The sequence below is a fragment of the Lacerta agilis genome, chromosome 3 (assembly GCF_009819535.1).
Source record: "Lacerta agilis isolate rLacAgi1 chromosome 3, rLacAgi1.pri, whole genome shotgun sequence".
Classification (NCBI taxonomy): domain Eukaryota; kingdom Metazoa; phylum Chordata; class Lepidosauria; order Squamata; family Lacertidae; genus Lacerta; species Lacerta agilis.
In genome coordinates, this window is record NC_046314.1 from 92,149,740 (window position 1) to 92,163,684 (window position 13,945).

At 38.8% G+C, this 13,945-nt stretch overlaps 1 protein-coding gene across 1 annotated transcript in view; it reads left to right on the plus strand.

Annotated features, from left to right (window-relative positions):
• Positions 1–13,945, plus strand: part of ESRRG (estrogen related receptor gamma) — a 194,941-nt gene that overhangs the window by 29,963 nt on the left and 151,033 nt on the right.

Here is a 13,945-nt window from a genome sequence, read left to right on the forward strand (position 1 = left end):
GAAAGACAATAAACATTTCGCATTTAACAATAACTAAGATACTCAATATGTTTGCTTAGGCCTGGCCCATTTCTGTAGGCCAGATATTCTTCCTTTCCTCAAGTTCATTTTTGAGTTGACTTCCTCAGGTCCCCCCCTGTTGAATTCATTATCTATCCTCTTTATCAGTTTTCCAAATTCATAGACATATCTATTTTTACCCCAATATTACATTTTTCTTTCCATTTCCTTACCCTTTTTTACAAAATCATATAACACTAAAATCATTTTCCTTCTTACCAATCCTATTTCTATTTAAACTAACTCCTTTTATTTTCTATACCTAACTTCTCCTAACTTCTTCTGAAACTTTCCTAGGTCCTTATCATTTTCCCTTACTCCAACCTATTTTTATACTCCTAAATTTCTTCTATTTGCACCCTTCCCTTCTGCCTCAAAATGTTTAGCTATTTTTCCCACCTCTGTCCTCCTAATTTTTTAACATATCTTCATTAATGCCAAAATCCAGCTCCAACCGTATTAACCACTTATAGAGGGGGAAAACAAATCAAAGTATATCCTTTTTACTCCCTGGTGTGATTTATCACTGTCCCCACCCCAGCTCAGATTCTATAACTTGACAGGACCTTGCCTGATCTTGCTTTGTTCTCTATTATTGCAAGACTACCCCCTGGTCCCTCGTACCTAACAATCCTGCTATTTGCTTGTCTTTTGGCAGATACTTGATTTACCTTTCTTGAATTTGCCTCAGCTTGCCTTCCCAATCTATGCTTTCACCAAATAACCCCTAAAGTTCCACTTCCTTCACCTCTCCCTCTCTAAAAAGCTCTGGTCAGTAGCTAAACATCTTATCCTCCCTGAGATTGCATTATTATCCCCCTAGACCAGTGAAAGAAAAGCAGATAACAGGAAGAGTCCTCAAATAATTCGCACATGGTCAGTTTGTTATAGAAGGTTGGAGGGCTATTTCTATGGGGTTGGCTGTGGCTATAGAGGTGATAAGGAAAACATCATGGATTCTAACTTGCTTCCTTGGCTTTTGAGCTAGCTCTTAATACATACCAGTACTTCCACATACATGGGTAGGAAATTGGATGCAATGTGCATTTTGTCTTGCTCTAGCAGCAATTTTAACAAAACAACAGCAACAACCCCAAAACAAATCATTTTCTCTCTCATTACACTACCTTGTGTGAATTTGCACTTTACACTTTTTGAAGGAAATATTCCCCCCCCCCCTCATGTCGAATTATTATACCCTCAGCTCATTTTGGTTCCCGTAACAAAAATACAATTTCAAGCTTTCTGTATGAGACCATGACAAAGTGATTTTATAGCTAGTACTGAAAGTGACTAAACTTGACAACAATTGTATTTTATGACAACCTCTGCTTTCATGTCCCCAGCCTACTTTCCTATCATCATTTTTATTCCCTTTTGGTTTTCTCTTCTCTCTCTTTCTCGCTTCCCTCCTCCCCTTTCCAAATGTGAGAAATTCCATATCTCTGCATTGGGTGGAAAGAAATCCCTTTACCAGGAGTGCATTTTAATGGAGAGCATGCTTCACTTAAGTCACCAGAACCTTAACTGTATAATATTCAATTTCTTACCAACCCAGAACCAAAGCTTTTCCTTGAGAGCCATGTTCATAAGGGTAGTGGAAGAATTAGTATTACAGAACTAAATCAGATTAAAGTGGGGGGAGAGAATATGAATTAGATTTGTTAACAGATGGTGTGCATTGGAAATTAAAGGTGCTTTGCAAATGGAAGCGACAGCAGCTTGCCTCTTTTTCTCTTGGTCTTTCTCTTTCATGCAGTTGATAGACGGGTATAAATCACAACAATCCCGTCTTGACAGCCAATTTTGAGAATTTGATCTGGTTAAAGACATGGCTTTCCCGCTCCACTCACTGAAACCGACTTCTATTTTATTTTTATACAGCACCTTGTCATATTTAGGAAAGCAGGATCACCTGTCTCCTTTTAATGAAATTTTCTTTAATTACTGTTATAGCTCTTTAGTGTTAATTACTTTTCCATTCAGGCTGAATTCTTAGCCAGTCTCATAGGAGTTTGTTTTCCCCCCCACACTGACGCATATGCTACCATTTTCCTAAAGATGCTTTTCATTGTTAGAAGTTGTTGTCAGATCCATTCTAATTAGTTCTTAATTATCTAAATCATTATTGTGTAAGGAGAAAGAATTGCAAATGACTGCTAAAGTTAGTCTTTTTTTGTTTTAGTTTTACAAAGAAGCCTTTAAAAGTAGCACTCAGTGCTCTTGCCAGATCTGCAAAGACCTTAATAAATTGCCAAAATTATTGCAGAGCTATTTGTAATGCCTTTGATCCCAGATTTTTTTTCATTCAGAGATCAGAATGTAATTCCAGACAATCTATTTGTTTATGTAAATGGATCTCTCCCATCACTCCCTGGAAAGTAGTTTTCAAATTCAGCCCTCTGGTGTGATTAATAATACAATTCACTTATTGCATTTAATATGGCAAGTTTGCATTTGGCTGGAGTGGGCTGCATAATCTTGGTCAGGGGTCAGCAACCTTTTTCAGCCATGGGCTGGTCCACCATCCCTCAGACCATGTGGTGGGCTGGACTATATTTTTTGGGGGGAGGGGAATGAATGAATTCCTATGCCCCACAAATAACCCAGAGATGCATTTTAAATAAAAGCACACATTCTACTCATGTAAAAACACACTGATTCCAGGACCATCTGCGGGCCGAACTGAGAAGGTGATTGGGCCGCATCTGGTCCTTGGGCTTTAGGTTGCCTACCGCTGATCTTGGTGAATGGCAGACTTCTCTGAAGCTAGGGGAACAAAAATGAAACAGAGTATTTGGGGAGGGGGGAGATAGAGAGAGAAATCCTCTTTCAAGAAGTGAAGACAAGATCCTTAGAGCTGGCAACTAACAGTTGGTGGAAATAAAGCTTCCTACTGGCAGTCAAATCAAATGTAGTAACAACTCACCGACTCCCTGCTGCTAGCTGACAGCATGGTGTAACACACTGGGACAAACATTCACTTAAACGTTGATTGCAGGAAAACTGTCATTTCACAACTTGCCAAGTGCTATTCCTCCTCCTTTTTCTCTTTTAAGAATGAGGACATGGGGCAAAGGGATTGGGGGAAGAAATTGGGATCAGCTGGAGGGAGACTCGCATTTTTTCCTGCCTAAACTTTTTCTTCAATAGATAGCACAGTTATTTGTTGTTGTTTTTAACTGCTTTTTATATTAAGATAAAAAGTTAGTTTTCTGTGTCATCTGCATAAAGGCTTTGTGAAATAAACATACCTGTTTGTGTGAAGACATTTATTCACACCCAGCTTATAGTTCTAAGAGAGACAGCAGAAATCATTAAGTCAGATCACTGATAAAATCAACTTTAGTAGAATAATTTCAATGAATATATTGTAGCAATCATTTTTAAAAAGATGGACTCTTGAGTCTGTTTAGAGATTCTTGGCTATATTTTCTCCTTTCTTTTATTGCTTCTTTCTTATTTCTTTTGAAAATGACAGACAAATAGTAGGCACTTATGATCCATAGCACCAGATTTGTGACTGGCACAAGTAACTGCTTTTGATGTTGTAATCACTTCAATATAATCCTTATTTGAAAAGCCTGTTACGTCCTGGAACAAATCTTCCGTTATTTTTGTAGTATCTTTATTTTGTTTTCTTGACTGAATGCAGTGCTGACTTTCTTTCTACTATTTCAGTCAGCTTTAAGAAGAACACATACCTCAGAATATAGTTTTTGATTAAAATGTTCCTTAAAAATTGTGATTTCTCCAGGTGGGTGGGAGAGAGGGGCAGGATGGGGAGTTGCTAAGTGAAACAGTGTGCCTGGGGAGAGATGGGAGACAGACCAAGGTTGGTTGAAAAAGGGCCAAAGCTTTCTTGCTTACAGCTTCCATGAATTTGCTGTGAAGCCGTTTGGCCCTGTAATGCTGCTGACAGCTGAGTGGCCCTGGGAAGAGACTAACCCCCTGCTGGTCAAACAAGGGAGGAAAAGTGGCATAAAGCATTATGTGCCATGAACTGCTCATGCTTCCTGTAGGCACCAATGTTGTGCTGTGTCTGGCATCCATTGTAGACTGGCCGATGTGTCCAAATCTCAATATCTTTTAAGGGGTCATTTCTTATGTTCCCCACTCACCCCTAGCAAAACTCTATGGTCCTTGGCTAATGCACAGGTTGTGATGCCACAAACATTACATAACAGCGGGATCAGATATTGGAAGTAAAGATCAGATGGCAAAATGAACTGCTGAACCTCTGCCGAGACCTGACTTCCCTTTTTAATCCCAGGAATAGTCTGAAGCAGAATAGTACCCATTTCAGTCTGCCCTGATAGTCCCACCCCACAGCCAAGCAACATGAAGCCTGTGGATGGTAAGGTGTCCTAAGGTGATATAGCCACCTGTCAAGTTCCATGGGAACTTGAGGCTTGCAGGGGAAGCTAGCAGTGCCTGGTCAAGGGGAGGGTAGCAAGAAAAGGACCTTGGACAGCTCCAATGATCCATGCTGAAGCCACTCAAATAACTGTTGTCTCTCTAGGAAGCTAGAGATGACTGAGGATTTGTGTATATGGGCCAGACCTAAAGTGTGTTAGGATCCACCTCTTTGGATGGTTGACTCGCTAAAGAGCCCTTCCCTTATTTGTAGCCTTTTGACTGGCATAGCTGGGGAGACAGGGGCAATGTGGGGGACTCCTATGAATCAAAGGTGGCAGGACTGTGTTCTGCTGCTGGGATGGACCTGAATAAAGTACTGTTGGTTTTCCCCCCCACCCCCACCCCCCCAAAAAAACTTGTCCTTATCCAGGGTTTGTTGCCATTCGCTTCTAGAACCCCAGATCCTGACACTAGGAATGAGTCTCTTGCTGAGCAGTGTGGACCACACACCCCACCATTTTCTCCCCGACATTTTATCCAGAGGACTATTTTTATAATGCCGTACACAATCAAAATGTTATGGAAGGATTGGAACACTCTATGGCACCTGAATGCCTTGGAAAGTTGAACGGCTTTATTCAAAAAGCTGCAGGATTGACTCTTACAAATATGAAATCTTTTTCCTAGCTGCGAACTGGGCTCTGTTTTCCTGTCATATTTTAGCACGTAATCGGATGTGAGTGACTGATGCCTTGACTAAAAAATTCAATGTGAAATATTGAAATGGGAATAGGAAAAAAAGAATTTCACAGCTATTATATTTCTAAGCTACGGTTTATCTATAATTTTAGGAACTATGATTCTACATGTCCACTATTTTTACTTTAGTTTCACTTTACCTTTATGGCATATTGTAATTGAGGCACGAATCTTAAACAGATTCAGGAGTGACTAGGTTTGCACCTCCCACCAATAACTCTTAATATGTTGTGTTCTTTTGAGCATGGGCTAGTTTTATAATCATTTTTATGTCTCATATTTATATAGATCCCCAGCCTGCTTCCTATGTATAAGCTGTATTGCAGGGGTAAGCAGAGTGGGTTTTTTATTATTATTCAGGGCTGCTGTGGAAATATTTATCCTCCAATTTTTAAAAATGTAACTCTTCATTTGGGGAAGCTGCAATTTTGCTTGATATTAAAAGCTTCTGTCCTGAATATGACAGGGTTTCTCAAAATCTAAAAGACCAAGAATAATGACTGGAAAGTAGAAGTCATGAAACCTACAAAAAATATTAAGGGTTTTTTTCAACAACAAAAATGAGTGACATTGTTGGTGTCACAGCATTGGGTTGTTGTTGTTTTTTAAAGAGGACTGTAACAAACAAGGGCATGGGGAAAATAATTCCTTTCATGGGAAGGGATGTGCGTATGTTTTCATATATGTATAAACTCACAAGTTATCGCTCCTTTAAAAAAAATCATTTTGCACACTGGCAAGTTTTAAAGTTAACTGTCATCCACTTCTGGTCATCAATTGTCAAAATTCATTTTGAGAGCCTGAACACCAAATTGTCTGAATACAAATGCACATCCCTGTGTTGAGCCATACTTCTTTTTGAAAGACTTGATACTTGTAGAAATTAGTTATTTGGGTTTTTGCCCTCAAAAAGCTTAAGAGAAGGTTTCTTAGTAGTATGTGAAATTATTACAACTGAATTCTCTCTGTGTGTATGTATTGAAATAATAAAAAACCACACACAGAGACAAAAATTGATACTACTAATTTAATTTTTTTCAAATACTGTATATTTTCTTTACCTTTGATTTTTTTTTAAAAAAAGAACAACAATAACACGTGTCATATCTATATGTGCAGGACATACTGAAGAGTGACTTAATTTTAGTGTCTCTCACTCACATACCTGTCAAGGGCATAAGGCCATGTAATCTTGTTTCGTTTCGTTTTGGGTGGTAGAAGAACATTTACCTTCCACTGCCTGCCAGTGCTGCTAATGTTGACCCCACAAGCAAAAATCTAGCAGCATGTCATGGCCTTTAAAGATCCATCAGCTTTGTCTACTGCAGAAACAGTGCATGTCTAAAGACACATTTAATTAAAGCTGCATTAGTGCATATATACAGACTTGTTAAAACACTTAGTTTGTCTCAATAATATTGATTAAATAGCAGTAGTTTGTTTAATCCAAGTGTATTTTTTCAATTATTACATTACTTAAAAGTCATCAGGGTAATGGTGATTACTAGTGAAATATCATGTTAGTTATAGAGTAATGCCATAAGAATTGATTTGGACTTGGCAGGAAAGAAAGGCACATACATTCTCTCTGTCATATAATGCCAGAGCCCGATTTAGATGATTAGGACAAGAGGTTTCTGTGTAGTCTTAATTCATATAAAATGTGTGTGTTTTATAGACTTACAGGTTGCTCTCTACTACCTAAATAGCCATTATATCAATGAACACCTCAGCCAGTTAATTATGCAAAACATGCTGTATATAATTACATGGTATTATTATGCATTTAATAGTTTTATTGATTTGCCACTTGCCTACATATAATATTTAGAACTATAAACAAGGGGTGCTTACTTTGAATTGGCATAGACCCAAGGAAATTAACGCAAGATAAATTATGCTGGTTTGCATTTACAGTACTGCTTCTGATTTAATCCTTGTGTGCTGTAATATAGTCACAATTCCTAGTTTGCAGAATCATGTGATGTCACCAGGACCATTTTATTTCTTTTCCCATTTTTGAGAGATTGATTCGTCAATGCTGCTTTAAGATGGTCCTTGTGTGCACACTATTACCTTGGCTTTTTATTTATTTGGGGAGCAATTCGCTTGGAAGTGCTCCCACATTAAGTTAGTGCACTATATTTAATAGAAGAAGAGGAAGGAGAGAACAGGGTCAAGAGGATAGGTTTTCAAACATTTTCTTTGCCATGTGTCCCTTTTCTGTGACACATTCCCCCCACCCTTGCCAGTTATCTGCAGCATGGCTATTACTGTGAAGGGATATGTCTTTCTTTTCCACTTCTTCCTTCACCACAGTTGGTGACAAGGGATGTTGTAGGCTTTCCCCCCCAAGAACAAAAGCAACATAAATTTTAAAGACGATGGAAGTAAATTCTACAGACGCAATAAGAAAACAAAAAAACAGCCTATTTTTAGTTGCAAATTGCTTCTTATTAATCTCTGTGCAGATGTTATTTAAAGTAATGAAATATGTTTTTGACTGTCATTTATATAGGCCAGAATTACTTCTGATTATTTTACTATTAATGGTCTCTTCCATTAGGTTAACCAGGCACACCTCAAGATATTTCTTATTAAAAGGGAAAAATATCTTTTCTATTCCTTTTCCAACTAAGCCAGTGCACCTTAATGCAATGATGATATGTTAGACGCAGCAGTTGTCAAAGCATCGTATTACAGTGATGCCATAATGACACCCTGTCTCTGTAAAGTAGTCATGTTTTCTCAAATCACACGTTGCACCGTTGATTTCTGACATGACACTTCATTCAGTCGCTTTCCTTTTCTTCGGCGTTGCCATTCTCTGACAATAGCAGCTGGTGCCCATTTTCCTGCTAAGTGATTCACATTTTGCCACTTTGCTAGAGTGCAATTAGCTGAGGCAGAAAAAAGTGCTCATTGTAAAATAGCTCAGCTGAGATTGTAACTCAACTCAGTAACGAGAGCTTGTGTGAGAGAGTCTTGAGGTGACTTGGGTGTCGGAGAAGGGGGAACAATGTATTTGGGTTTCCTTCCACACAAATATTTATTCTCATTTATAGTCAGAAGAACAATATACAAATAATTTCTGTTTTTTGCTGGTTTTGCTAAAGCATTGCTTGTGCTTTAGGGTCATAAAATATTTTGAAATGGAGGCCACAGTTATATGTGAGGAAGCTAATGGTTTTGTTATTAAAGACCAGATTTCAAAAGAAAAGGAGCCAGATTCAAGTTCTGCATTCCTTGTCAAAGTTTAAATTGGAAGCTCACTGGAAACAGATACCGTACCTTCTTTGAGGGGAATAGGCTGCTTTGATTATGAAACATTATAAAACGCTGATATCCACATGTACACCATTCCAAACTTGCTTAGCTGATTTGTTGCTGCTTTGGGGCTGCAGGGGGAGGAGGAGAGGAAGGGGAAGTCCTATTGCATAAGTGGAAATATGGTCTGCTCCTGAAAACACACACTGAGTATCACCCACTATCAGGAGGTGGAAACCTATGCGCCTCCAGATGTTGTTGGAGTACAGCTCCATAATTCTTGACACTGGCAGTGCTGACTGTGGCTGATGGGAGATGGAATTCAACAATATCTGGAGGGCCATATCCCTAATATATATTGATCATGCTATAGAAATAAAAATAATGGTATTGTTTTGTAATTTACGCCCAATCCTAAAAACACCAACCTAGAAGTTGGATTCATTTTAATTGAATATAGTTTCCAAGTAATATTCTAGAGAGAGTAGTCCTTTGAAAATAGAAACATTTTGTCCGGGATTATTGCAAAACTTTGACCCAAATAGCTATAGCACTATAGCTAAAACTCTGGTCCATTTTCACTGTACTTTCCTGGAAATTGGGTTGTGTTGTTTTTTTTACAAGCCCAGTCCTAAATATGTTTTATGGAATTAAGTGATTTCAGTGGAACTTACTGCCACATAACGAGGTCAGAATAAAGCTGTGAGCCAGCATGCTTAATATTCCTAGTATTCCATAAGAACCTGGCTGAAAAAAGGGATTATGCATCTGCTGAGCTCTGTCCTCTTGCATGCGTGTTTAATTAATTTCAAAATTGACTTGCTCAATGGGTTTCTTGGCCCTAGCCTTATAGTGACCAGTGGCCATTCATCATAGCTATCAAAGTGAAAAACTAAAATCTTTAGCAGCTTTTATTAAGAAAATTTAGAAATGTGCTGTGGTGTGCAATATCAGTATTTTGTTTGTTGTAGAGATTTAAGTAGGGGAGGTTGCTAACTGTCTTGGTAAGCAGTGAACTCCCATTACACAGATAAAGGATCTACTTTACTTCAAATTAACCTTACCCCACATCCCAGTCTATGGGGCTGTGACAGGACACTTTTCTGTAATAAAAAGGGATACGCTTTTCTTTTTTTTAAAGAACCTCTAGTATAGAAAGGCATCCCTATATATTTACGTATATATGAAAATTACTCACCTGTATTTCTTGACAGAGAGAAGAGGTGTAATCTCCAGGTTGTTTGCTTAACGTACCTTCTCTCAGAAAAAAAAATGCATAGGGCCTAATATGTGACACTTCACAAGTTGTTTTTCACGCATTTGCCCTACAAATGCCCACCATCCATTCTACAAGATGGGCTCAGCCCTTAGAACAACCTGGAAGAACAATTGGAGTTACCAGCCAATTGAATAAAAACAATAATAAAGAGGAAAATAATCCTACCATGGCTTTAAAATAAATATTGTACACTTAAATATGACACACGTAATTTCTCATTGTAAACGTTAACTACATTTAGATTTTTATTAATCTGCTGTGACCTAAAAAAAAAAAAAATCTGTATTAACAGCACAATGTGGAATTGGTCTTTGAATGCAGATAAAGCCATCATCTTGAGAATAGCTCTTTCTGACAAAAAGGTGTTCTTTTGAAATAAAGTCCTATTCACTACATTCCTCTTAGAGTTAATGTGAATTTTAGTGCCTCTAATTTAAGATTGAAGTGAGGTCTAGAATAAAAATCACCGGCTGACAATTGAATTATAGACAGTTGTGAATATTTCAGGCTTGCATAAAAGAGCTTCAGAAAATCATGCACACAGAGAAAGAGGGAATTAAGGTTGAACTAGTTTTTTTGGAATATGGTAATTGTGGCACTAGTGCGTCTTCAGTGTAATGAGCTAAGTAGTAATTAGGAAGCAACTGTTTTCCTTTAGAGGTCTTAACAAAAAAAACTGCCCAGCAATAGTGGACTCAAGTGATGAGTGCTAACACTATTGTAGCAAAGTTAAAACCTAATTGGGCAACCCTTCTCAATATATGGCAAAGGAGGACTGACTCACTCAGTGACCATAGCAGGTAGAAAGGAAAAATGGAAAACATGGGGGTGGGAGTGGATTGCCCTACGTGGAAGTAGTATGGTGCCAAAATTTTCTCTTTAAAAATGGAAAAAACTCCACCAACTGATAAAAATTTAAAATTATCAAAAGGTAAAGAAAATTGGGGTGAAATTGTCACAGGTGAACTGTATTGATTCGTTGCTGTGCTTCATTTGTTTTTAAGATGGTCAAGGGATATTTGTGACCGAGTGCCTCATGACATTCACAAATAATCTTTGGCACTCTGTGCCATGCAGCCTTCCCAGGTGCCCAATCTTCCTGAAAACCTCATCATGCTCTTGAGTTCCCTTTCCAGCAAGCATTCCAGTAGGGAAGGTGTTGCTTTCTGTTTTTAAAGAGTGAAGACTTTTAGGTGTTTTTTTTTAAAAAAAAAAATCAGTGTGGAAATATTTTTAAAAAACTAAAAGAAAGAAGTTCTCTTAAAAAAAAACACGAAGTCAGCAAATGTATTCCTCTGAGGTGCTGAGTAGCCAGTCTCCCTGGCTTCCAATGAGGCATTTGATGCCCAGGGGAAGACATCATGAGGTAACTCCTTCCATGGGCTTTTTCAGATCAGAAAGTGCAGGCAGCTGGGGAAGCTGCATGGAGAAATGTTTAATGGAAAGAAAAATACATACACCACATTTGGCCACCTCACAACAATAAGGTAAGCTCAACACTGCACTCACTGGAAATATGTGTGTGTGTGCATGTGTGCACGCCCTGCAAAAGAGGCAGAAAAAATGGAAGCTTTATCTGCAGGGAAAGACAGCTTTTGGGAAATTGGAAGACAAGCTTTGGCACAGTGCTAGCTGGAATCTTGAACAGAAGCACCCATGTTCAGCATTGCATGCACACGGAAGCTCATACCAAGAACAAACTTAGTTGGTCTCTAAGGTGCTATTGGAAGGAATTTTTTATTTTTTATTTTGTTTTGACTATGGCAGACCAACACGGCTACCTACCTGTAACTTGTTCCACTTAGTTACTGTATTTCAGTCATAGGTTCTCACTCCTCCCTGTGTTCTTCCTTATAATAATTAACAATGTCAACAAAAATTATCTTTAGTTGCACCATCTACCTTGTTTTGAGTCATGTTTGGTCCTATTCTCCTGGGAACGTTTTCATCCATTGACATAATTTGTGTTGCTTTTTCCTCTCTGTGCAGTGGTTTTTGTTGATTTTGAACCTGCCTGCAGCTGCTGCCATAACCACAGGCAAATAAAACTTAAGTTAGTACAGTGGTACCTTGGGTTACAAACGCTTCGGGTTACAAACATTCCGGGTTACAAACTCTGCTAACCCGGAAGTAGTACCTTGGGTTGAGAACTTTGCCCCAGGATGAGAACGAAAATTGTGTGGCGGTGGTGGCGGGGCAGCGGGGGGAGGCCCCAATAACGAAAGCACACCTCATGTTAAGAAAGGTTTCGGGTTAAGAATGGACCTCCAGAACGAATTAAGTTCGTAACCCGAGGTACCACTGTACTAAGAAACAACAACTTCAAAGATACTGGGAGTTTGTAGTCTTAATAATTACCAGGTTCCATGTTGATGAGATCTTGTGCTTTCTAAGATGATGGCTAATATTTTGGTTCTGACATCATGGGCATGGGAAAAGAGAACAGGTACCAGTATGTATTTGGGAAGTTAATTAGTGTGCAATTCACTGGAGTTGCAGAACCACAGTTGTAAATAAAAGGTAATTCTTAAGCTGCACTTCAATAACTTTTTGTGAAATCAGAACAGTAAGAAGGGGGAAGCACATAGTAAGAAGGGGGAAGCACATCTGTGACGTATGGGTGGTGACAGAATGAGCTGCAACTTGATCAAATATGTCATTGAAACGATAGGTAAAGAGAACAGCAACTTTCTGGCAAACTCTCACTGTGGCTTAATCACCAAGTACTGCATGGCGAAGAAATAACTACAGTCTGCAGCAGTTATAACCCTAATATCTTATTTCATGTTCATTGCCACTTTGGAGAGGACACATTGGACCTGTTAGCAGTTTATAGTCTTCCTGCTTGACTATCCAGGAATTCAAGAGAGATGGGAAGCCTTCCTTTGCCAATGTTTTCCAGTCAGTCTCCAATTCTTTTCTTTTCTTTTTCTCTTTTGACCCGCTGTGAAAGCTTTTGTGCTATATTGGGAGAGTGTTGAGCTAGGACTGGTTGAGACGGCCACTCAGCCATGTAGCTCACTGGGTGATCTTTGACCAGTCACCATCTTTTAGCCTAACCTATCTCAGATTACTGTTGTGAGGATAAACGGAAGGCAAACCCGTGAACATTGCACTGAGCTTTTTGGAGGAAAAGTAGGACATAAATAAAATAAATGTCTAAATCTATATGTCAATGCTGACTAGACAGGGGCAGCTGCTAGCCTATTGGCTGCACACCAACTAGTGGCTCCCCAAACTGTACCTCTTATTTTGTGTCAATGGTGGTTGTAACCTTTTAACAGTTTATATTTGTAAAGAAGTGAGATGAGTTTGGATCATTGGATGATGATCATCATATTGATATGCCACCTATCTGACTGTTTTGCCCCAGCCTCTCTGTGCGGCTCCCAACAAAATATTAAAAACACAATAAAACATCAGCCATTAAAAACTTCCCTGTACAGGTGTCTTATAAAAGTCATATAGTTATTTATCTGTTTGTTATTGGTAGATTATGATTAAATTTTAAAACAATTCTCTCACAGTTAAATAAAATATATGTTGGGATATGGGGCTGGTGGCATGTGAGGGAAAAGGCCATCTTTTACTACCCATATAACTTCTCATTTCAGTCACAGATCATAATGTATGTGAGAGCTGTCCAGTAATTATAAGGTAATAAGTTGAGCAGTGGTATAAGTACTCTAAATTAAAAGGAATTCACAGAGTTGCCGTAAGTCAGCACTGATCCACTTTCTTTCAAATGTAGACTTGAGAAAAGTGCTTAGCCAGGAGTGGAAGGTAAGAGTCAAGAGAGAGCTATTTATTAATTATGACATCCATTAACAATTGAAAATACAATGCAGCAGATGCAGAAGAAAAGACAGGGTCCCCTCCTACCCTTTCTGTCTACAGTGGTACCGCTAGTTACGTACTTAATTCGTTCCAGAGGTCCGTTCTTAACCTGAAACTGTTCTTAACCTGAAGCACCACTTTAGCTAATGGGGCCTCCTGCTGCTGCTGTGCTGCCAGAGCACGATTTCTGTTCTTATCCTCAAGCAAAGTTCTTAACTGTGATTTGTTTTGTCCAAGTTCTTTGAGTTGTCAGTCCACTTTGGGGCAGAGGGTGGGGGGAGGGGGTCTGTCTGCCATAAGTGCTCCAGTTTCAAACTACAAGAGCATGTAAAGAAATATTGTCTGTGGCTGCCGCTCAGTTCTGTAACTACCTTCTCCCAAAGA